The sequence below is a fragment of the Podarcis erhardii genome (genome assembly GCF_964252035.2).
Source record: "Podarcis erhardii genome assembly, chromosome: 11".
Taxonomy (NCBI): Eukaryota; Metazoa; Chordata; class Lepidosauria; order Squamata; family Lacertidae; genus Podarcis; species Podarcis erhardii.
In genome coordinates, this window is record NC_138501.1 from 27,460,540 (window position 1) to 27,484,330 (window position 23,791).

A 23,791-nucleotide genomic window follows, 5' to 3' on the forward strand; every position below is an offset into this window, starting at 1 on the left:
ATGATGAATTCTGCATATAAGTTAAATAAGCAGGGAGAGACTATACAGCCTTGTCGTACTCCTTTCCCAATTTTGAACCAATCAGTTATTCCATATCCAGTTCTAACTGTAGCTTCTTGTCCCACATAGAAGACAGATGAGGTGATCAGGCACTCCCATTTCTTTAAGAACTTGCCATAGTTTGCTGTGGTCGACACAGTCAAATGCTTTTGAGTAGTCAAGGAAGTAGAAGTAGATGTTTTTCTGGAACTCTCTAGCTTTCTCCATAATCCAGTGCATGTTTGCAATTAGGTGTCTGGTTCCTCTGCCCTTTCGAAATCCAGCTTGCACTTCTGGGAGTTCTTGGTCCACATACTGCTTAAGCCTGCCTTGTAGAATTCTTTGGCACTGCCCTTCTTTGGGATTGGGATGTAGACTGATCTTCTGGGCACTGCTAAGTTTTCCAAACTTGCTGGCATATTGAGTGTAGCACCTTAACAGCATCATCTTTTAAAATTTTAAATAGTTCAGCTGTAATATCATCACTTCCACTGGCTTTGTTGTTAGCAGTGCTTTCTAAGGCCCATTTGACTTCACTCTCCAGGATGTCTGGCTCAAGGTCAGCAACCACATTACCTGGGGTGTACGAGACCTCCATATCTTTCTGGTATATTCTGCTTCCGTTAGGTCCTTTCCACTTTTGTCCTTTATTATGGTAATCTTTGTACAAAATGTTCCTTTCATATCTCCAATTTTCTTGAATAGGTCTCTGGGTTTTCCCATTCTGTTGTTTTCTTCTATTTCTTTGCATTGCTCATTTAAGAAGGCCCTCTTGTCTCTCCTTGGTATTTTTTGGAAATCTGCATTCAATTTCCTGTATCTTTCACTATCTCCCTCGCATTTTGCTTGCCTTCTCTCCCCCGCTATTTGTAAGGCCTCATTGGACAGCCACTTTGCTTTCTTGCATTTCTTTTCATTGGGACGGTTTTCATTGCTGCCTCCTGTATAATGTTACGAGACTCCAGCCATAGTTCTTCAGGCACTCGGTCCACCAAAATCTAAATCCTTAAACCTGTTCCTCACTTCCACTGTGTATTCATAAGGGACTGGATTTAGATTGTGTCTTACCGGCCCAGTGGTTTTTCCTACTTTCTTCAGTTTAAGCTGGAATTTTACTATAAGAAGCTGATGATCTGATCCACAGTCAGCTCCAGGTCTTGTTTTTGCTGACTGTATAGAGCTTCTCCATCTTTCGCTGCAGAGAATACAATCAATCTGATTTTGATGCTGCCCATTTGGTGATGTCCATGTGTAGAGTCATCTCTTGTGTTGTTGGAAAAGAGTGTTTGTGATGACCAGCTTGTTCTCTTGACAGAACTCTATTACCCTTTGCCCTGCTTCATTTTGAACTCCAAGGCCAAACTTGCCAGTTGTTCCTTTTATCTCTTGACTCCCTACTTTAGCATTCTAAAGTAGCATAATAGTGCAAAATGGCATGCAATAGGTTAACACTGTGAAACGCTTCCACCATTAAGAATAGAGTAACTGTTCTGTTAGAGGGCTGTCAGAACCAGGCATAATCCTACACATTTTATTCATATCCCAGGATTCACGGATTTCACTGACAGCAGGGCATGTCCCTGTTAATTTCACTCCCATTATGGGCCATGGGAGGGTGTTGGTGTTGGGAAGGAGGAACCAGAAATGGCTAAAAAGAGAGAGAAGAGAAATCAGTGTTACTTCCCTCCCTGTCCACTGTGAGCTGCCAGGTCTTGGATGTGTTGGAACAACCTCCACTGAATCTCCTTTCACCTTATGATAGCCTATACTACAACTGCCATACGTCTGGTTTTCCCTGGACATCACCAGAAAAGCTCAACAATTTTGGGGGTGTCCTGGTTTTTACTTTTTGAAATATGGGAACCCTATCCTACATCTACTTAACTGGGAACATTAAACTAAGCATAGGAGTCAACTCCTAGGGGCCGAAGGGTCTTTGCCCCTCATAAAATAATTGAGGGGGCCAGGCCCCCACAAAGTTGATGGGCATTGCCATTCAGATTGTATGCTTGCACCATGTCATATGATGGATTATGTGGAGTGGGGTTTACCTGCCCTCCCCAATTGTTTTGTTCAAGTTGGCACCACTGGAACTAAGTAGGGCTTGTTTTCGACCAGACATGTTGCACAGTAAGCAACAAACCATGAACTCAAAGTGGATTTTGAAAGGCTTGGTGTTTTTTTAAAAAATAGAGGTGGAATTACATAGATGTTCTGTGAATGGCAAATTCATGGAGGATAAGACTCTCATAGTTATGGCAACTATATACTACCTCCAGGATAACATGCCACAGGCCTTGGAACACCAGTCACTGGGAGAGGGCTGTTGTGCTCATGTCCTGCTTGGGGGCTTTCCAGGGACATCTGCTTGATCGCAGTGAGAAAAAGGATGCTGGACCAGACAGGCCTTTGCTCTGATCCAGTGGAGCTCTTTTTAGTGGCATTAACTTCTCTGTGGACTTTTCAGCAAATTAACAACAATAGATGAAGCGGGAGCATCACTGAGGTGTCCTTCAGATCCAAATGTAATGGATGTTCACTGTGCCAACATTTCTCTGGATCATGCCCAGAATGTGCAGCCTTCTAGGTATGTATTGACATAAAAGAATGGCTAGAGGTGTTAGCAGCAGAAGATTCATCTGTGGAGCTGGCTTGCTAAGGGCTGGCACATGTTCACTACGAAGACGAGTGCCAAAGAACTGAGGCGAGGGTGGGGTAGTTTTCATATCGCAAAATCTGCAAAGCAAAACAGCACGCAGTGCAATTCACAACATACTTGGCTATGTAAAAAGCTGCTGAGACATCACAAATTACATTCAAAATTGCGTGCAAACAGTAAAATTAAAATGAAAAGCACAATGCACATCTTCTAGTAGTTGTTGTTGGGTTGTTGTTTTTTCACACAACCCGTTAATAATGTGGCTTTTAAGACGTGGAAAACCACAGCAATAAACTAGTTAGGACTCCTTTCCCAAGCCACTGCCAAGTGTAGCTGTAAAACAGCCATCCAACAGCAACATTTTAATAATCCGCATTTATAGCATTCTTCATGTTCAATGCTGGCTGTTTAAAAGAGTTGTAAAATGCCTTCAATGGAGAGCATTGTAGATTGGTGCAGGTGTGGCTGTGGTTGGGTGCTGCTAATGTCTGTGTGTATTGATACTTGGGGGGTTAATATATCAATGCAAAAGCCCAAAGCACCTGTAAAAATACAGAAAGGTGACGGAGCAACAAGGGGAAAGGAAAAAGAGAACTTTGTGTGGGCTTTAAGAATTGCCCTTCAGAAATGCCTGAAATGCACATGAGCCATGTAATACTGGGCTGAACATTAATATGAATCCAGCACAACTCCTAATGTTACATATTTGATAAATCTGCAGTAGAACGGCATACGGCTGCTCACAACCACACCCAATGAGCAAAGAAATGTGCCTTGTAGATTTGTACCCTTTTCTGACCCTCAGTTATCATCACAGGATACTTTACAACAGAGGTGGGAAACCTCTGGCTTATGGACCTAAGGAGGCTCAGCATGGATCCCACTTTGCCCAGACAACACCTCCTGCCCCACACCTGACATTGTATGCTGCATGAAGTATGGAACAAGTAAGGACGCAATTGCAAAAGAAAGAAAAAATCAGAGCTTAAAGAGCCATATACAGTTTAATCAAGCAAATATGCTGCTTACTTCCATGACATCACATCTACATGGGGACCATATCTGCACTCAGGATGTGAGAGAAATCCATTGAAAATGGACTCTCAAGTAGATTTCCTTCTGTCCTCCCATTTGACCCCTATCACAGAATGGCCTTTTGCTATGAATGCTTCTCACCTTAGTTCTGTGCCATGAAAGTTAAAAAACATGCACACAGTATTTGTAAATATAAGGGCAAATCACTTGGCTATTTACATATTCACTATTGCTGTTTTAACAGAAGGGTCATTGCTTTCCTTTGTGTTGTTTGTGGATTTTGCATGCATATTAGTTGCTACTTGCCAGAAGCAGCCTATAGGTGCTAAGGATGCAATCCTCCTCAGAAATATGACCCATTGTGCTCAGGATAGGATTAGCCTTTGGCCCTGATTTCCTGTATCGTTGACCCTGTGTGCTCCCATATTTTGATGAGACTTTGGCTCTGATCCTTGATTGTCTTTTGGCCTAGACTTGGTCTAGACCTGTTGTTCCTTGCCTGCACTTCCTGATTTGTCCTTTGGTTCTGACTACTGGCTCTCATCCCATGTCTCCTGGCCCCTACCCCTTTTCTTTGTTCGTTGAATGTGTATGTGAGAGAGCTCATGCCCTCCCCTCCAACTTTCTAGTGATGGGGCTGCAAAGGGAAAGGGAGAGTCATACAAAAGTGTCACCCTGTTTCTGCTGGTGGGATAACCTCATTAGCAGAATTCCACTGATAGGATACTCCCACCTAAATTAGGTTCTAAGCCATTGTCTGAGGCCTTCCTTATTCTGATTGATGCTAGGTAGGTGAGCCTTATGTCTACTTGGCTGTGGTCTAATCCTGAATGGAAATATAGGCTGGATCCTTATGCATTTTAGCAGGTACAAGCTGCAGAACTTGCTAATCACCAAGTGTGAGTTTCTCCATATAGTTTAAGTTGCACTATTTGACTTGCAGTGTGATAAAACACTTAAAAAGGTTAAAAACTCGCAGTGTTTCAGCCAGTAGAGATGAAAGGAATAATTGGCATATAATTGCAGCATACATCTTTAGATTGAGAGTGTTGGAAAAGTAATAATAATAAAAAAAGAAAAGGGAAAAAAAACCCACACAAGCAACCCCCCTCCCAGTAATTAAAGGATTTATTTTTTATAGCCTAAAACTTCTCTGCCAGAAAATCTTGTGCAGTGTTTAAATAGCCCAATTAAGGGAGAAAAAAATGCCCTTAAGCATCTAACACCTACTAAAAAATAAATTATCAATTGATTTCTTTAATTCCAATCGCAAGAGGCATGATTTAAGTTCCGATGTATAATCAGCTAAAACTGATAGGGGACAAATTAAACTAAAGATCATGTACAATCAATGTGAATTTCTCTTCTGCTATGAGAAAGCCTAGTACCTTCAGTGTCGAACCATATAATGAGGGGCTAGTATGCTGGCAGAGAGGGCTTATGCCAGCATTGCACCCCTGTTGCAAGTCCGAGCCTCCCATTAGGTAAAGTGAGGCAGCTGCCTCAGGCAACAGATGCTGAGAGAGTGGTGGCAAAATGTTGGAGGACATCACCTGCCCTTGCATCTCCTTAACTAATCTGCTAAGCCTGCTGCCCTCAGGTGCAGTGGAGGATACTGACCTATCACCAATGTTGCAGCAATGTTCAGCTGCTAGTTCAGTCAGCTTCTGTCTGTAAATGGAATGGGGCCCCACCACCTTGTCTTTTGCTTAAGGCAGCAAAATGCCTCTGCTCAGCTTTGCACTGTTGCACCAGCGTCATATCATGACTAGGGATGGAGGAGAAATTCAGTTGAGTTCACGTACCTTAGATGAAACTACCAGAGTGACAACATCCACACTCATGCCACGTGGATAGTTTTCATTGCAGCACTGGGGCCAGGAGGAGGAGAATATTTCTTCCCAGCCCTGAGATGGAGAGGGCAGAGGTGCTGACTTGGCCCCAGGTTCTGGATGCCCAATGGCGCCCGTGACGTAATGTGACATCATGATGTCATGACATCACATTGAGGCGGTGGCACAGCAGTACTTTCCAAGGCCTTGCGGGGTCTCGGAGGTCACATCTGAGGTCTCGCGACACCTCTGACGTGACTTCTGATAGAAACTGGAAGTTGTGTTCCAAAGTTCACAGGGGCCTTGGACGTCATCTGGGAGGTCGCCTCGGGGTTCCCATATTAAATTTTGTGAGTGTCCTGGCACCAAGGGCCCCCTAGAGCAGGCACCTATGATACTTGCCTTGTAAACGTGCCTCTTTCCCCTCTTCTGAAGTGCCATTTTAGGAGGTTTTAACACAAAGGAGTTTTCTAAGTGCTGAGTCTTTTTAGCTGTAGCACCATGAAAGATGAAGTGCTCAGTTTTGTAAAGGGTTGGCCGGCCACTTGAAGTGGTTTGATGGGCCACTTTTGGGCTGTGGCTATTCCACACACACCCTACACACTTAACTGTGAGTGAGTCACATTGAATTCAGTGGTACTGCACAAGAGTGTTCTCTAATTCAGCTATTTAACATGCTATGCATTCTTGGAGAATTTGTTCCCATTATCAGCTCCTCCACTTCAAAACAGAATTTATTGTGGGATTGTGAAGGAAAATTTCTTATTAGATACTTCCTATCAATAAATTACTGATAATTGCAATACTTTCTAAAGGTGAATATTGGCTTTGGGGCAGACTCCAGATTCCTAATCATTCTGGACATGCTTGAGTTAGCCATGAATCTTCCAAGCTGGCTAGTATGATGGATGCACTGTGGTCCCATGGGGTGTAATAACAAACAGGAGGCCTTCCAAGTCTGAACTGACTGTTTCAAAATCACAATTCCATACACTGATCTCTTTCCTGTCATGTTTGCAAATGCAGAAGGTCACCAGTGAATACTTTTCCAGGTTTGCTTTTTAACATTGTCGGTCAAAATGAGATCCCTTGGATAGGTGGATATTAAATATTAACTGTGTCTGCAACTTCGGGGCTGTCTCCATGATGCAGCGCAGACATGCAATCAATACTCCTGCTCATTTATAAAGTAATTTCCCAAAAAGCTTCTCTTTGTATAGTTCCTGTATTAGAATGACTGTGCATTATTGATTAGTTTATATTCTGGAGCTTGGCAGGAGTAGAATTCTCTATCCAAAAACTGCAAGCATTTTCTTTGTGAAAGTTCTTTGACACTATTAGATTTGCACAGTATGGAGGCTACTTCTTTCCTGGATCAAATACTCCTTACCTTTCCTCCCATGCCCTCCTTTTGGTGGTCAGGGATAGCAGGAATGCTGGTTCCTCCCAGATGTTGTTGGATTACAACTCCAACCATCCCTGGCCATTGGTATTGTTGACTGAGCCTGATGTGAGATGGAGTCCATCAACAACTGGAGGGTACATATCACATGATGCCTGTGGTAGCTGTAAGGTCTTCCCTTTTCATTTCCCTACTCCTTTTGCCTGTTCTTACCTCCTTTATAGCTTGCAAAGAGATTTAAGGGGGGTGGGGGGGAGAGAGAGAGAATGCAGAAGCTAGCAACTGAAGATTCTGGAGCCATCATGTACATTACGACCTCATTCTGTGGAATGGCCTGGGGATAGCTAATAAATTTGACAAACCAGGATTCAAAATGATCTCAATAAAATGAGCAGCTAGGAAGATAGCTACAGTTCAGCAATGGAGAATGAAAAGTGATATGTGCAGGGAAGTAAGGCTAAATGCAGACAGAGTTGGCTTGAACCCAACATCTGGATCTCCTACTCATCTTCTAAACATCCCTAACATGCCCTTTTCTTTTTTCTTACTATCTGCATTTGAAATGGGGAATGCCTCTAAGATAGTGTCAGGAATGCATATTGTGCAGAGATCTGAATTTGAACAAGTTCAAATCTTTCCAAATATTAAAACAGCTGTTTTAAGAAAGGCTTAGGTCTGGTTCTCATTCTATTTTTAGTAGTATGTCCAAGTACCAAGTATATACAGGCTGCATGAAATATGAATGGAGCCTACATATTGTTGCACACCATCCCAATCTCTGAGCGGTGCAAGATCCCACAGGTTTCAACACTTACCCAGGGTTTGATTCTTTGGAATGAGGCACAGCAGAGACTGTGGTGTCATTAGGATATATGGTTTATTTACATATATTTGTGGGAATGTTGAGGATAGTAGGAGAGGATATATTGATTAAATATTATTCTTCCTCACTCAAGCTAGTGAGCTAGTAACAGAGCACATTCCCGTGCACATTGCTATAAGCTAGTTGATGGATTCGTTAGAACCATTTGAGTTAAGCAATCCAGTCTGGCTTGTCCAGATTGGATTGTTGCTGGTAAATCCCCTTTTAAAAACAATAATGACACAACAGTCTTCTTTTAAAAGTAATGATAAGGTTTACCTACATTCAGTTCGAAGTACGGTCCTGAAGGCAGCTTTAGCTTGTAGTTACAGAGAAAAGTGTGGATTCAACCTCTGTGAGGGATGAGCGCATGTGATGCTGGCTGAGAGCAGACAGCAAAAGGCATCAAGAAGAGATGGGATCAAGAGTGTCAAGAGGAAGATGGCTGCATGACTAGCCCCTTTATAGGCTCTGCTAGGGTCATGCCCATCTACCTGGTCACATGCAGGGGGAGGATGTTCCAGACCAGGTGTGACAGGAAGTTCTCCTGGCTGGAGCAACATTCTCCTGTGTGTCCACTCCGGGCAAACAGGAAATGTTGTATTTGACTGCTTCAGTGATATTATATCCCACAATATTTACAATCTGAGCCTATGATGGAGGGCTTCACAGCACTGACACCCCAGACGGCCTTGCTTCTCCCATAGCCACAGCCTTGGCATCAAGCAGAAATCAAGCATTCTCAGGCTTCTGCCTCCTTATTAGCCCAGCTCTCTCACACACCCAATTCTGGCTTTTGTCCTACTAACTACCAGCCAGGTGAGGGACGGGGCCCACCCATTTGCCCTCTGGCATAAAGCCACATCCTTTCTTATACTGATGACCCATACTTAAGGCCATTATGGTTCTTGCCTGGCTATGTCAGGTGCGCGTGCAGGAGCCAGGCCCTGTGACCAGGACTGGGGCCTTCCTGAGTTTGTTCTCAAGAGGCAAGGTGCAGCCTCACAGGTGAGGCTGATTGGTAACTCACAGCACCTGGTGGCAAGAACTGGGAAGGGATATAAGGTCAGCATTTCCCTTCAGCTCTTTGCCAAAGCAACACGTCCCCTGCCTTGCTGCATTTGGTTCCTTGACTCCTTGCTCCTCGGACCTTTGACTCATGACTCCTTGCTTCTTGATCCTCGGACCCTTGACTTTGTGACTCCTTGCTTCCTGACCCTCGGATCCTTAGATCCTTGCTTCTTGACTCCCAGCTCTCTGACCCTCAGACTCTTGGCCTCCCGACTCCCGGCTTCTGGCCTCCCGTTCCTGTTCCCACCCCGCCATCTTGCCCCCGGTCCTGACGTCCCCTGCCAGGACTTCGATAGCCCGTGAACCGGACCGTGACAGGCTAATTCAACAATGTGATCTTCCAGTAGAGTCCGCACACAACCCAAGTCACAACACTATATAATTTATCACCTCCTTCCAAATACATATGGGTGGGCCCATGCCCGACGCTACTTGAACTTTATTTTCTATTAAAAAAGAAAAGAATCCAATAGTCAGAGGCCTTCTCACTGCTAAATTAACTTTTGGGTGTTGCTTTTTTAAAAAGAAAATTAACTTCAGGATCCAAAGAACTATAGTTGCAAATGCTCAATGCCATTAAAAAAAATTACTTTTTTTTTTTTTTGAAAAGCAGGCCCTCATTCTTTATGAAAACCATTTTGGAAATGGAAAGAAGTTTTAAAAATGAGTGATATGATAAGGAGAACTGGTGTTCAAAATTGTTTATTCAAAGCTACCCTTGGATTGGATGCTAGCCACTATAAACAGGCTTTACTTCCTTTATTTCCATTCTTTACCAAATGCAAAATTGCACACATAAAAAAATAAAAGTCCCATATGTGCACAAATATATCTATTTCCTGCATCCTTTGCCATCCACAATTTTAATCTGGTAATTAAAAACCTACTGGACTGCTTGCATTTAAAATCCACGAGCATCCACAAAATGTATCCTGGAACACTTTCTTGGCTCAAAAGTGACCAGTGCTGTATTTGGGGATTCATCACATCTCTCATATAATTTGAAACAATAAACTGTGCATCTTAACTCTCAATATGTTGGGGAAGCCATCATGGGAGTTTAGACTATGAGGATGATTTTGAAAACCAAAACCAAAAATACCCAAGTCATTAACTAAATAGTTTCCATCTTGTTCTCTGGATTACAGCCCAAGTGACTATAAATGTCTGTTAAAAATAATTACTTTTGTATGTGCATATGCACATGTATACATACCCATATGGTTCAATGTGGGAAAACGAGTTGTAAAATGTGTACTGTGCTCATTTAGGAAGGCAAAAAGATTAAGTTGTTAGGGAAACTATCAATATTTGCTGGGGTTCATGGTAAAAATATATATATCTAGTCCCTACATACAAGTATCCCAGCTCTTTCTCTAAGCCTCCCTCCTCCAAACACTTCATCAGGAACATTGCTAGGGAAATAAAAGATGCAGGGCACAGGCCATGACACAATTATTTTGTAATTTTATGTTGTGAACTGCTCTAAGAACTGCAGATGAAGGGTGGTACACCAATTTAATAAGTAATAATAATAATAATAAATTGCATATGCAGTTTTAAATGTACACATGCAAATGTAAGTCTCTGAGCAAATTAAGATTGCATGTGGCTGGAGTCTCACTGGAATCAAGCATGAAGAAGAGAAGAAGAAGAGTTTGGATTTGATATCCCGCCTTTCACTCCCTTTAAGGAGTCTCAAAGCGGCTAACATTCTCCTTTCCCTTCCTGCCCCATAACAGACACTCTGTGAGGTGAGTGGGGCTGAGAGACTTCAGAGAAGTGTGACTGGCCCAAGGTCACCCAGCAGCTGCATGTGGAGGAGCGGAGACGCGAACCCGGTTACCCAGATTGCAAGACTACCGCTCTTAACCACTACACCACACTGGCCCTCATCACAAGGTTATCCTCTGCAAATTTCATTGAAATAATACTCCTCAAACATCATCATCATCATCATTATTAATTGAATTTATATACCGCCCTATACCTGGAGGTCTCAAGGTGGTTCATAGAAAAGATCAATATAAAAACCGCGATATATATAATCAAAATAAAAACAACCCAATAACACCCCCCCAAAACAGAGCCACATTTTTAAAGGGCATAGGATGTCAATCAGATCAACCAAAGGCCTGGTTAAAGAAGAACGTTTTTGCCTGGTGCCTAAAGGTGTATAATGAAGGTGCCAGGCGAACTTCTCTGGGGAGAGAACATTCCATAGACGGTGAGTCACTGTAGAGAAGGCCTGTCTCATGTTGCCACCCTCTGGACCTCTCGAGGAGAAGGCACACGAAGGAGGGCCTTAGAAGATGATCTCACATTATGCCCAATATTCCTTCTCCCTTAGCAAACAAACCAAGACTGTCGCTTGACAGATGTAATCAATGGCATCTGGCATGGAATTTTTCTTTGTAGGTCTTTTAGTTGAGTTCTGCAAAACTATCGTGGTTCTCATGGATAAATTTAATATTACTTAAATCAAATTACTATGTGGGATTAGCTTTAGAGACACAGATGCTTATTAAATCAAAGGATGCCAGACTACACTATACAACATCACTGGGTGGGTGGGTGGGTGGCATAGCTGTCAACTTACAGATTTGAAAATAAGGGACCAGCAGCCTCAAAAATAAGGGATCAGCAGCCAAAATAAGGCATTTTCCAAGCACAGGTATGTTCAACTTCTGAGCGCCTCCGAGCCAAAGGCAGAAAGCCCAGCCAGCAGCCAAACGAAGCCTCAAGCCTCAAGGAAAACCACCGTCACCTCTCCGCTGGGAAGCGCTGAGCAAAGGCGAGTCCCCAGGCAACACAGCCGATTTGATCAGCACAAGGCATGCAAGCTCTACTCCCCAGTCGTTCTTAGACTTCTTATTGGGTGAGCAACACAGCCAAGCAACACAGTTGGAGCCTCCCTCCTCCCTGGCCGGCAAGGAGGGAGGGAGAGGAGCTGCTTCCTTTGAAACCTGGGAAATTTAAGGGACATCATCAATAAGGGACAGCAGCAGGACATGGTGCTGGGATAAGGGACTGTCCCGTCAAATAAGGGACACTTGACAGCTATGGTGGGTGGGTGGGTGTGTCAAATTCCTGCATCTGTTTAAACATCTGGGCAAATTGGCGGTTTGGGTGAATGAAAATGCTACTAAATATGGTAGTGTGAGAAATGGCAAAATAGATCAATAAGGATTTCAAACTGGGACTGCGCACAGGCCCTCTTACCCGATCGAGGGCTCAATCAGGTGTTTTGGAGCATGAAAAGGCAACACACTGGTGGAAAGAGGGTGGTTGAGTTGTGCTAAACCCCACCCCTATTTCCCTGTTGCCCTCCATAAGTTGAGGAATGGGAAATAGGGTTGCCATATTTTATTTTATTTTATTTTATTTTATTTTATTTTATTTTATTTTATTTTATTTTATTTTATTTTTTTATTTTATTTTATTTTTTATTTTATTTTATTTATTTATTTTATTTTATTTATGTCAAATTTGTTGAGCTTTCTTGGGGGGGGGGTTCTTTGATTTTTTTACCAGAAAATTTTAAATAAAATAGCCCAACTTGCCATATGTCCAGGTTTTCCTGGACATTTTGCTGGTTAAGCAATAATCCACCTGGATGCCATTTTGCTGAGCGTATGGCAGCCCTGATGAGAAACATCTCATTCAGGGGGCCTCCTGCACTTGTGGAGATCCCTGTGTGATTAGAACTCAGAATCTTCCAGAATTCTAAATTGTGTGGGGAGGAAAATGGGCAGAGAACATAGGAGCCAACTCCTAGGTCACTTCACACCCTCCCCCACAAAATATTTGAGGTGTCAGCCCCCCCAATGTTTATGGACATTGCCATTCAAATGGTGCACATGTGCCATGTCTTGTGATCAATTATGTGGGTGGGGTTCACATGGCTGCTCACCAATATTTTATTCAAGTTGGCCCCCCTGGAGGAGAGTGTTTAGCATGCTAGTCACTGCTCTTTCTGCATGCATGCTGCTGTTTCACACAAGTAGAATGCTTCAAGAGGTTTCATCCTGCCATGTGGTACAGATATTTTTTTATCATCATCATTATAGCTCATCTAGCAGTGTGGTAAAGCAGTCATCTATAAACACCTATCATGCTTCACTCTACCGTTCATACCCACTGACTGTACAATTTATGTGTTCTACTTTTCTTTTTTGGAAAATGCATCTCAGAACGATATGCAATGAAACCTCCTTGAGATACTACCAGGGAAAGCTCCAGGCAGTGCAAGATACTATCATTGCCCTTTATTACTCTGCATCTGCAATTATCTGTGATTATTTCTAGATTTAAAAGGCCTGATTGCTCGGCCTCTATTTCTTTGAAGCCAATAGCAAACTATAGACTCAAAAAAATTTGCAGTCCTGGTCATTATCCAAGATGCTTAATATCTTCATAGACCTCTTGGAAGTATTAATTAACTTTCACCATGTAGTGTTTAAGCTCAGGATGTATAAAATTGACACAAATACTTAGAGCCTGTGAGAGCAGAAACACACAACTGTGTTTCTGTATTTCACTATTTCAGGGATGGGGATCCCATAACTCCTCACTTGTGGGTGCTCTCGAACTCCCATCAGCCCCAGCTCCATGCATCACTAAAAGGGGGGGAACCAAAGATCTGCGGTAATTTACATAGAAATATAACTTACCCTAGGGACGCGGGTGGCGCTGTGGGTTAAACCACAGAGCCTAGGGCTTGCCGATCAGAAGGTCGGCGTTTCGAATCCCCGTGATGGGGTGAGCTCACGTTGCTCGGTCCCTGCTCCTGCCAACCTAGCAGTTTGAAAGCAAGTCAAAGTGCAAGTAGATAAATAGGTACCTGTCCGGCGGGAAGGTAAACGGCGTTTCCGTGCGCTGCTCTGGTTCGCCAGAAGCAGTTTAGTCATGCTGGCCACATGACCCGGAAGCTATATGCCGGCTCCCTCGGCCAATAAAGCGAGATGAGCGCTGCAACCCCAGAGTCGGTCACCTAATGGTCAAGGGTCCCTTTACCTTTATAACTTACCCTAGCAGGGAAGATTGTGACCAGGGGACCTGTGTGCTTGCTCAGTCTGCTGTCCATGAACAAATGGTTGGACAGCTTCAAGGCATCTCTGGTTTCTGTTCTTATGGTTTTGTTTCTTTCAGTGGGACTTGTATAGGACAGACCTTCAAAAAGAGCACTAGTCTCTGTAGCTAGGGCGCATGACATGCCCACCCGAGAAGATGTTCTGCCATTTCCAGTTTGTGAATGAGGGGTGTGTGGTGACTGCATTGTCAAGACTCTGAAACTGCATGCTTCTGTTGTTCTGTTCATGATAGCTGCTTCACTCTTCTCTTCCCACTCTTGCCATCTCCCAGCATTGGGGAAAACGCCACCAGAAGCCTTAAGCATTAGCAGAAGCTCCAACTGAAGCATGTTTGCATGCTGCAGGGCAAACCCTGAAGCTTGAGAGGCTTCCTGTCAGTCAGTGGCTTCTGCTGAGAGCAAAACAATTCCGGCAACAACCCATATTTCATACCGAGAGAAGGAGCTGCCCTAGGCTGGGGTGGTGACTGTGAAGGTGGCAGCAGGCCAGTTCACAGAACCACTAGCTTTTCGGCTTGTCCGTTCAGATAGATTGTGCCTATGGAGAACATGCGTGCGAAGCTACATTTCATCACAATTACGGCTCTTGCTTTGATGAGCGTTTCAAGGTGGTTTCAACTAGTACAGTATTAAAATAACTCCATTCGGTTATCGTGTTGGTGCAGCACTGGAGTGAGGCAGCAGCCCTGACCTTTATTGGGCCAAATGGTTGCCAGGGAACAGCAGAGTGGGCTGTGCATGACTGGGGACATTCAGTTGCCAACCCCACACATCCAGTGGACATGAGAGTGACTGTGTCTGTGTGGGATTATTGGTTTGTTTTTGTTCTTATTTTTATTATGTATTTTGTGTCTTTTATATTTTAATTTTATGTTGTGAACTGTCTAAGATCTATGGATGAAGGACGGTATACATTTTAATAATAATAATAATAATAATAATAATAATAATAGCTACACCATGTTCACATGCAAACCAACGTATACCTGTGAAGGATCTCTATGTGCAAATGTTAGCATGTGTGTGCAGACTCATCATATGCTGGCTGAACATTTGACTGGTAGGAGGTATGACACATGCAGATGGAAATGGTGGCAGGGTCGTAACTCCCAGGTGCAATCCTCTAATTCATCACCATATAGGGGGAATTTATAGGAACATTCCTTAAGTCTGTCTGAGTTGGCAGCTTCCCACAGTGAGCAGAAGTATAACCTAAGTTCGGTTCCATCTGCACTATACAGATACTGGTTTAATCTTACCACTTCAAACAGTCATGCAGTGCCAGATTAAACCCTGTGGAGGCTCCTAGGCAATCAAAATATTTTTTTGAAAAATTCTTTTATTTTTCATTCTCACTTTTACACTTGAAACACTAACAGTACTTCAGATACAAAACACACAATTTATATTAACTCCCCTTCCACCCCTTCCATGGTTCATTTTGTTAATTTCTTTTCCACTCCGTATTCTAATTTTCCCCATATCTTATTTTTTCCTCAGTTTTATATCTCAATATTTCTTATTGCTGAATTTATTCTTTTACTGTTAACTTTTTAATGTGTTTACAGTAAGTTTCCAAATAATCTAAAACGCATTTCCAATCTTCTTCTTCTTCTTCTTCTTCTTCTTCTTCTTCTTCTTCTTCTTCTTCTATTTGTCAATCTTGGCATTTGCCATACCTCCACCTGCCATATTGTGTCCTCCTTCCACTTCTGAGCATACACCAGTGATGGCCAAACTTGGCCCCCCCAGCTGTTTTGGGACTACAACTCCCATCATCCCTAGCTAACAGCACCAGTGGTCAGGGATGATGGGAATTGTAGTCCCAAAACAGCTGGGGAGTCAAGTTTGGCCATCACTGGCATACACCATAAGGCCTGCTGTAGTTGCATACATAAAAAGAGATTTATGATCCCTAGATATACTTGCATCAATTATACTTAAAAGAAAAGAAAAATATTTTTTTCAGCTCATTATATACAATCTCCCAGAAGTTCTTAGCCTTTTTGCATGTCCACCACATATGATATAAAGTACCTTCTTTTTCTTTACATTTCCAGGAGATATTTGATTCAGTTTTTACATCGAAACTAATTTACTCAGTGTCAGATACTACCTATATATCATTTTCATAAAATTCTCCTTCAGTGTGTAACATGCTATAAATTTTAAATATTTTTTTTTCTACAGTTTCTCCCAAGCACTCATCTCTATACTATGACCTAGGTCTCTTGCCCAGTGAATCATAGTTGATTTTACCAGCTATGATCTTTTGTTTTCCATTCTAATAATAGTTTATACAAATTTTGGAAATCACTTTTTCTTTACCCTGGGCAGTTGAAATCTCAAACCTCCCCACTCTAGTGGGTCTAAGAAAGCTTGATTTTAATCTTCTTTCGAGATAAAATCAATATTATTTTGATCTGTTGTTGCGGGACCCTTAAAAGGCCTACTCTGCATTGCAATGGATAGAACCCAAAGGGAACTCCCAAGAATAAAATTTTATCCTCAGGCTGCAGCTCCTACTTCCTTCTCTCTTGCTATGCTTGACTGACAAGTACAAATTACCTACAGCCAGGCTGACTGAACTCCTGGTAGTGTTCAGTAGTTTGCATCAATTTGTACTAACCAGAAGGGCACAGAGGAGTAGGGGGCATACAATCTTAACTGTTGTAGGAGCATAACACTGCCCGTTGGAATGTAACAGCACAGCAGGATAAGTCTTAGTAGGAAGAGGAAATGTACAATGTAGATCATAATATTTTGTCAAGGGCATCAGTGAATGTGTTGAGAACCGCACTGCACACTGCAAGTTCTTCTGTTTAGTTCTATCATCTATGAAAGCTAGGGGTGCTTCCTTGTGACAACCATTCCGATTCCACGTTTTTGGTGGGTGATTGCTATTTCAGATAACAATCTTCCATCTAGGTTTGGCTTCAAGGGAAATGGTTTGGGCTAGTTTGAACTACATCCAAACAAGACAGAGGAACTCCTTTTCTCGCTTTCTGTCATTTCCTTCTCTCTCTCTCTCTCTCTCTCTCTCTCTCTCTCTCTCCTGCCATCTTTCCCCCTATTTTGCTTGCATGAAATTAGGCCAGGATCCACGCACAGTGCTTGGGCCGCAGGTTGTCAACTCCCAGTCCAGAGCACCCACGTTTTCTGGGTTCCTTATCAACATATTCTCTTGTTTAGCCCTAACCTTCTTCTACTAATGAGCTATCATTGTACAGTAGTACCTTGGAGGTCGAACGGAATCCGTTCCAGAAGTCCGTTCGACTTCCAAAACGTTCAGAAACCAAAGCAAGGCTTCTGATTGGCTGCAGGAAGCGGAAGCCCCCTCAGACGTTTGGCTTCCAAAGAATGTTCGCAAACCGGAACACTCACTTCTGGGTTTGCGGCGTTCGGGAGTACCAAGGCGTTTGGGATCCAAGGTGCGACTGTACTACAAAAAAGCATCTAGCTACTTCAAGTGTTTTGAAGCTGGAACTCTTATGCCCTGTACTGTGATTATGATCTACCAATTCAGAGTCTGAGCTGTGCATTTGGGACCCAGTTTGTATATGTTGCACCAGCAATTTCAACAGTATTTCCAGCAGTATGAATAAAGATGGCTTGGTTTTAAAAGAAAATGTTCAATAAATAAGTAAATGTTTCTCAATGTATGTAATACACACACACACACACACAGAGAGAGAGAGAGAGAGAGAGAGAGAGTGTATACACACAAGTATATTATTATTATTATTATTATTATTATTATTATTATTATTATTATTTTACCATTTTTCATTTCAAGAAGAAATACCATGGCAGTTCACAAACAAAAATAAACAGCAAAATAACAAGAATAAAACTAGTTTATAAAATGATAACTGCCAACAATTAAAATACATAGTAATACAACTACATTAAAACACCCATAATTAAAATATATAATGAACAAGCCCATTAAAACAGTATAACAGCTAAGGCAATAATTGAAGCTGGAGATTCAAGTCAGGACATTACGGCAATGTTTGTCTTCAAGAGCTGCCGAGATGTCAGTACCCTACCTTCAACTCCACTTCATTGGCTGCCACTGGTAGGGACAAGGAAATGCTCATTTTAATGCTCAGGACAGACAGTGAGCCACACTGCATAATACAACAGGGGTATCCAACATCCAGCATCAGGGGTATCCAACAGCCAGATATTAAGAATTGCAATTCCCAGCATCCCATGCTGGTTGGGGTGATGGGTGTCATTGTCAAAAACATCTGGCTGGTACCTGTAATACTAACCTTGTAATACAGAGTAGTCAGTTTGAAATGAAGTGTTTGTTTGAGGAACCTTCCTATGTTTCTTGTAATTTGTAATTTGACCGTATAAATCATTTTGGCACCTGGTTAGAGAACTTGCCTTCTTTGATCATTTTTGACAAGAGAATCCAATTCTGTCCTGAATATCCAAACTTTGAACATTCTCCAGTGAGATTCCAAGATGCATTTTGGATAGGGAGTGCCTTCTGGTACTAAATTATTCCAGCTGGACTATTTATAGACACTTTCAAAGTGGGATTGGAATCATAACATGGGTGCAAAAAAATAAAAATAAGGATTGTGGGCTTAAGGTGGCCTCCAACCCCATGCATGGGTTTGCATTCTCTGTAAATGAACTAGAATGGGAAATGGGAAATAATTGTGTCAGGAAATGGTTAGGCTGTTATAGCACATTTAACATGCTGTGTACTGATTTATTTTACGGTGCTTGTGCATATCTTGGTATATTGTCAAGATAGAAGCTGACTTTTATTGTTATGGCTGTCTGTGGTGCTGCATTTTGAAACAAGACCCAAGCGCCCTGCTTGTTTAAAAATGTTTCTTGATTAAAAAATGTGCCATACAGAAACTGACCACTTCAAAGGACACCTAAAATAAATTCCCAGTGAAGAAATATTTTCAAACAGTAACATCTGGCACTTTTTTTGAATAGAAAACAGTTACATTTATAATCACAAGCACCGATCTATAAATGGCCCTGCAAATATATATATATATACTCTCTCTCTCTCTCTCTCTCTCTCTCTCTCTCTCTCTCTCTGTGTGTGTGTGTGTGTAGACATTATAGCCAAACAAATTTCTGATGACATTCCAACTTTATTGCATGTATACATTTTGAATGTTATGGACTTTGAACACTTAAATAACTTAGAAGAGAACAAAATACTTTGTCATCCAAAGACAGTCAGATAAATCACCTGTCAAAGTGAAAATGCAGTCATTTCAGAGTTCTGGATGGCTCAAGTGAAGCACAGATACTGTCTCTGGCAAAAGGGAGTTATATTTTAAATAGAAATACAGCACATCTCATCCTGCTCAGTCTCCTGTCCAGGTTCTGACTGTTGGTGAATAACTTCAGTTGCTTCTGTTCTCCCTTTTAAGGCTCTTTATCTTTAAACTGGGCTTGGACCAGACATCCATTCAAATACAGACCCCTTCCAGAGAAGAGCACTTCAAACAGAAATATTTCAGAATAAAGCAGGTGTTCTGTAGGCTAATGCTAGTGCTTTTTGCCCTGATTTGACTCCTGTGGTTCTTTTACACAAGGAGTTTTCCATTCAGTCTGGTTATGTTGCAATCAAGCAAGGTTGTGCTTGAAGGCCTGGCTATGTATTGTTTTCTCTCTGCATCCCAACCCAACAGAGGAACACATGACCACCATAGGAAAAGACGGCTAGTTTTACTGAAGCTTGGAGCTGGAACTTGACAGGAAGTGTGAAGGGTTCAGCAGTCCACCCACTAACTGATCCTGATTTTCTTACCCTTTGTTTCCATACAGATACAAGCTCACAGTGGCCCACAGTTGGACCCAAAGTATAGGAGTCCCTGCCAATCTGCCTTCATAGTCAAGGATGCAACCATAAACAGCTTCGGTTCCTTTCCAGCTTCTGAACTAAAGCAGTTTTGAAGAGAAGCCAGGACACATCGAAGGGAAAACCAGAAACAAGAACGAAGCCAGTTGGCTCAATCAGGATTTGGGACACTCACAACTGGCAACAAGCATCTGGGCAATTAACGCCACTCCTTCCAGCTGACAGCAATTTAATTACTGGAAGAGCAGCATATAAAACTGTCATCGTGCTGTCAAGCTGCGGTACGATGTTTTTCTTATCGATCATTTCAGCTGACAATGTAATATTGGGTCCTGTTTTCAAACCAATGGGCATACATGTGCGAGATAACGATCTTGATAGCTTGACCGTTGAGCCGTGTACTCAGACAGCTTTACGATCCCAATCAGTCATTTACAGCGGTCCGGCACGCTTCCTTCCAGCTGCGCACGTAAGTCTGCTGTCTCTTTGGCCACGGCTCAGCAGAGTGGCTTACAGCGGTGTAAAACAGTCTTTTTCTCCCTTGCTCCATGCAAGCATACACAGACAGATTCGTCTATTTACAGTTGTTTATTGAAACATTTCAGCCCATCGCTGCTTGCAGCCATGTCGAAAACATGTCCGTCTCTCTCAAGACACACAGAGAGAACAACAAGATACAGTCTCCTCCCAGACTCCTCCCAGCTTCTAAAGCTGACGTCAGAAAGTGACGCACAGCTCAGAACACTTAACCAGTTAAGTTCTGAACTCCCACACACCCCCTTGCGTCGCTTTCTGACAAAACCTGTGTAACATCTTCAGCAACACCCTGTGAGATCAATCCCTTCCCCAATGCCTTGCGCCCTACCTTGGCGTACCTGTTGGGCATCTGTGGAATCACCTCACAACTCTCAGAATCGCACTGTGCGAAACTTACCCACGTACCTGTGGCCTGGTACCTCTCAGGTGGAATACCCTTGGTTGTGCGACTGGATCGCCTAGGCACAAACTCTGGTGTTTCCTCTGGCTCACTGTCACCAGCAGGTGTGTCCTCTGCATCACGGGTTTCCCCCTCTGACTTAAAGCGTCTTCGAATCCTCTCCATTACACTTACAGGAGAACTAGGCTCACTCTTGGGCTGTCCTCTCCTAACAACTTGTGGAGACGCCCCACCCTGCTCCTGACCCTGGTCAGTGACCTGGTCGTCATCAGCAGACTCAGCCTCTTCTTCCTCCTCAACAGAACTGTCCTCTGAATCAGAGAGACATTCTGAAAGAACATCACGCTGTGCAGACATCTTTGGCCTTTCATACTGCTCAAAGAATTCAGCGTGTTTACTGATCAGCACCTTACTCTGATCACCTGACGGATAAGCAAATCTCCATGCACGAGCGTCCGGCTCATACCCACAGAAGATCATTTTCTGGACTTTGGCTCCATCTGGCCCTTGCAAAGCCTTAGGCACAGGGACAACCGCAGGAGATCCAAACTTGCGCAGAAAGTGAACCTGGGGTTTGCGGCCATTCAACAACGAGTACGGTGTGTCACCTACCAGTGAGTTGTAGACACGATTCCAGGTAAATGACACACAACGGATTCCCTCCAGCCAAAACTTTGGAGGTAACCTGGCGTCTTTCAGCATCACCTGTCCAGCCTTAACCAGAGCTTCACTTCTCAGCTCTGCCACCCCCCTCTTACTGGGTGAAGTAACTGTGTGACGTATCCCTCTTCTGTGAAAGAACTGCTGCAAAGCAGAACCAGTGTACCTATCATTTCTGTCACTGACGATCGCTTGAACCCTGGTGGAGAATCTCTGTTCCACCCCCTCAACCCAGCTCTTGATCAGCTGTGCTGCATCCTCCCTGGATTTGAGGCCGTGGGTCCAGGTGCTCTGCGAAAAATCATCCAAAAAAGTTAGCAGAAACCTGGCCCCTCCCAGACTTGGTTCCTTGACAGGACCGGCCAAATCTATGTGAACCAGCTCAAAAGGTTTAGTGGTTACCCGTTCCACCTTTGGGTAACTGCACCCCCTCACCTTCGCCTGCTTGCATGTGGCGCAACTAATGGCACGTCCACAATCTCTAATTTTACACCCTCTGGTAACCTCAGGAAGTACTTGCAGTTCTTCTAGAGAACTATGATTGGTCCTCTGATGCCATGCACAAGCACATTGAACATGAGTGGGAACTGTAGCACGCTGCGCCTGTGCTCTCTCAACCTTCCCCTCACCCCCAAGAGACGTTTTAAGAATGAAAAGGTCATTCTGCCCCTTCTTAACCTTGGCAAGTAACCTCCCTCCTCTGGAGATTGTGCAGACATCATTTTCAAAACAAACTTTGAACCCCTTACTTAACAAATAAGGCACAGATAACAAACAGTGATCCCCCTCTGGGATAACACAAAACTGCAGCGTCTCCTGCAAAACAGAAAGGAAAACGTTAGTGACAGTTTTAATCTGGGTTCTCTGTCCATTTGCGAACATAACAGTTTGTCCGGCCGGAATTGCCGTGCAATTCCCCATCTTGACTGCAGATGTCTCTGGAACCATGTTGCGGTTAGCTGCAGAGTCGATTACAAAAGCCATTTTCAAATTTTCCATCCTGCCGTCTTCGAACAATGCCATACTCGCAGAGACTTGATAAGCCCCTTCCTGCTGTTTACCACGACCACCTGGCTCAGTTCCACGCCTGCCTGTCTTCCCAGGCCTGTTGCCATGGAAACTCGCCTGGTTCCCATGAGAAGTGTCCTTGCAAACATCCTGCATCGGCTCTGTGCTCCGGTGGGGGCAGCTGCCATGCAGACGTTGTACTCCAGTGGAAAAACACTGCCCGGGGCTCCTCCCAGCTGGCCTGGCCTTCCTTCTCCTGGAACGGCACCTCCCACCAGCCTGGCCCCTGCTGAAGTTGCTCTCCGCTTCAGCAACAGTGGAAAGTTTCTTAAACTTGCCTTTGGAACTCTTCGCCCCCCCGATCTGCTCAACAGTGCTCCTTGAGACTGAAGTACCGGGAACTGGGGCCGCAGCCATCTTGGGGCTCTCCATTTCTTCTCCAGGGCCCTGGCCTCCTGCTGCAGTTTCACACAAACTCCGCAGCACATTCCAGGCAGCCCCTGGTGTCTGTACACCTTTCAAATGGGGTCTCAGTGAAGCATCAACGCATGCTCTGAGCATATTCAGCTCTCTTTGCATTCTCTGCTTGCCATCTCCAGGCACCGCAGATTCACAGCCTGCTTCAGCTGGCTCTGACTGGCTTCCTTCCCAAAGCCCAGTGACCAAGAACCAGCCCCTTATTCTTCTGCTCCAGGTTGCCCAACTTGTTAAAGTGAGCTTTTCCACTGGCATATCTTGGCTCTCTGCCATTTTCTTCCCGTTCTCCCAAGGGGGCCCAAGCTTACTTACGATCAGGTACAGCTTCTCTGCCTCACCCTTCCGTGGAGAAACGATTTTTCAGCTGCGTCTCAGCTTCCAGCTCCAGCCAGCTCTCTGTATCAGAAGCTCTCACTGTCTCTCGGAAGCAGGCAAAAACTCCCTCTGCTTCCCGGCATCAGGCTAGACTCAAGGAATGCAGCTTCCAACCTCCAGCTAGCTTCCGTGCCGACTTCAAAGCGTTCCTGGAGCTCACACCGACTGTTTTACGAGCGTTTACTGACCTTCCATAACCTGTGCGAGATAACGATCTTGATAGCTTGACCGTTGAGCCGTGTACTCAGACAGCTTTACGATCCCAATCAGTCATTTACAGCGGTCCGGCACGCTTCCTTCCAGCTGCGCACGTAAGTCTGCTGTCTCTTTGGCCACGGCTCAGCAGAGTGGCTTACAGCGGTGTAAAACAGTCTTTTTCTCCCTTGCTCCATGCAAGCATACACAGACAGATTCGTCTATTTACAGTTGTTTATTGAAACATTTCAGCCCATCGCTGCTTGCAGCCATGTCGAAAACATGTCCGTCTCTCT

General features: G+C 43.7%; 1 long non-coding RNA gene across 1 annotated transcript; it reads right to left on the minus strand.

Moving 5' to 3' along the window:
• Window positions 1-1,615: 1,615 nt before the first annotated feature.
• On the minus strand, window positions 1,616-12,563 carry LOC309352669. Its single transcript, XR_014161410.1, has 3 exons — window positions 12,464-12,563; window positions 10,254-10,315; window positions 1,616-1,687 (listed from the first exon to the last, which is right to left on the minus strand). It is a non-coding gene; the product is annotated as an uncharacterized lncRNA (long non-coding RNA).
• Window positions 12,564-23,791: the final 11,228 nt, after the last annotated feature.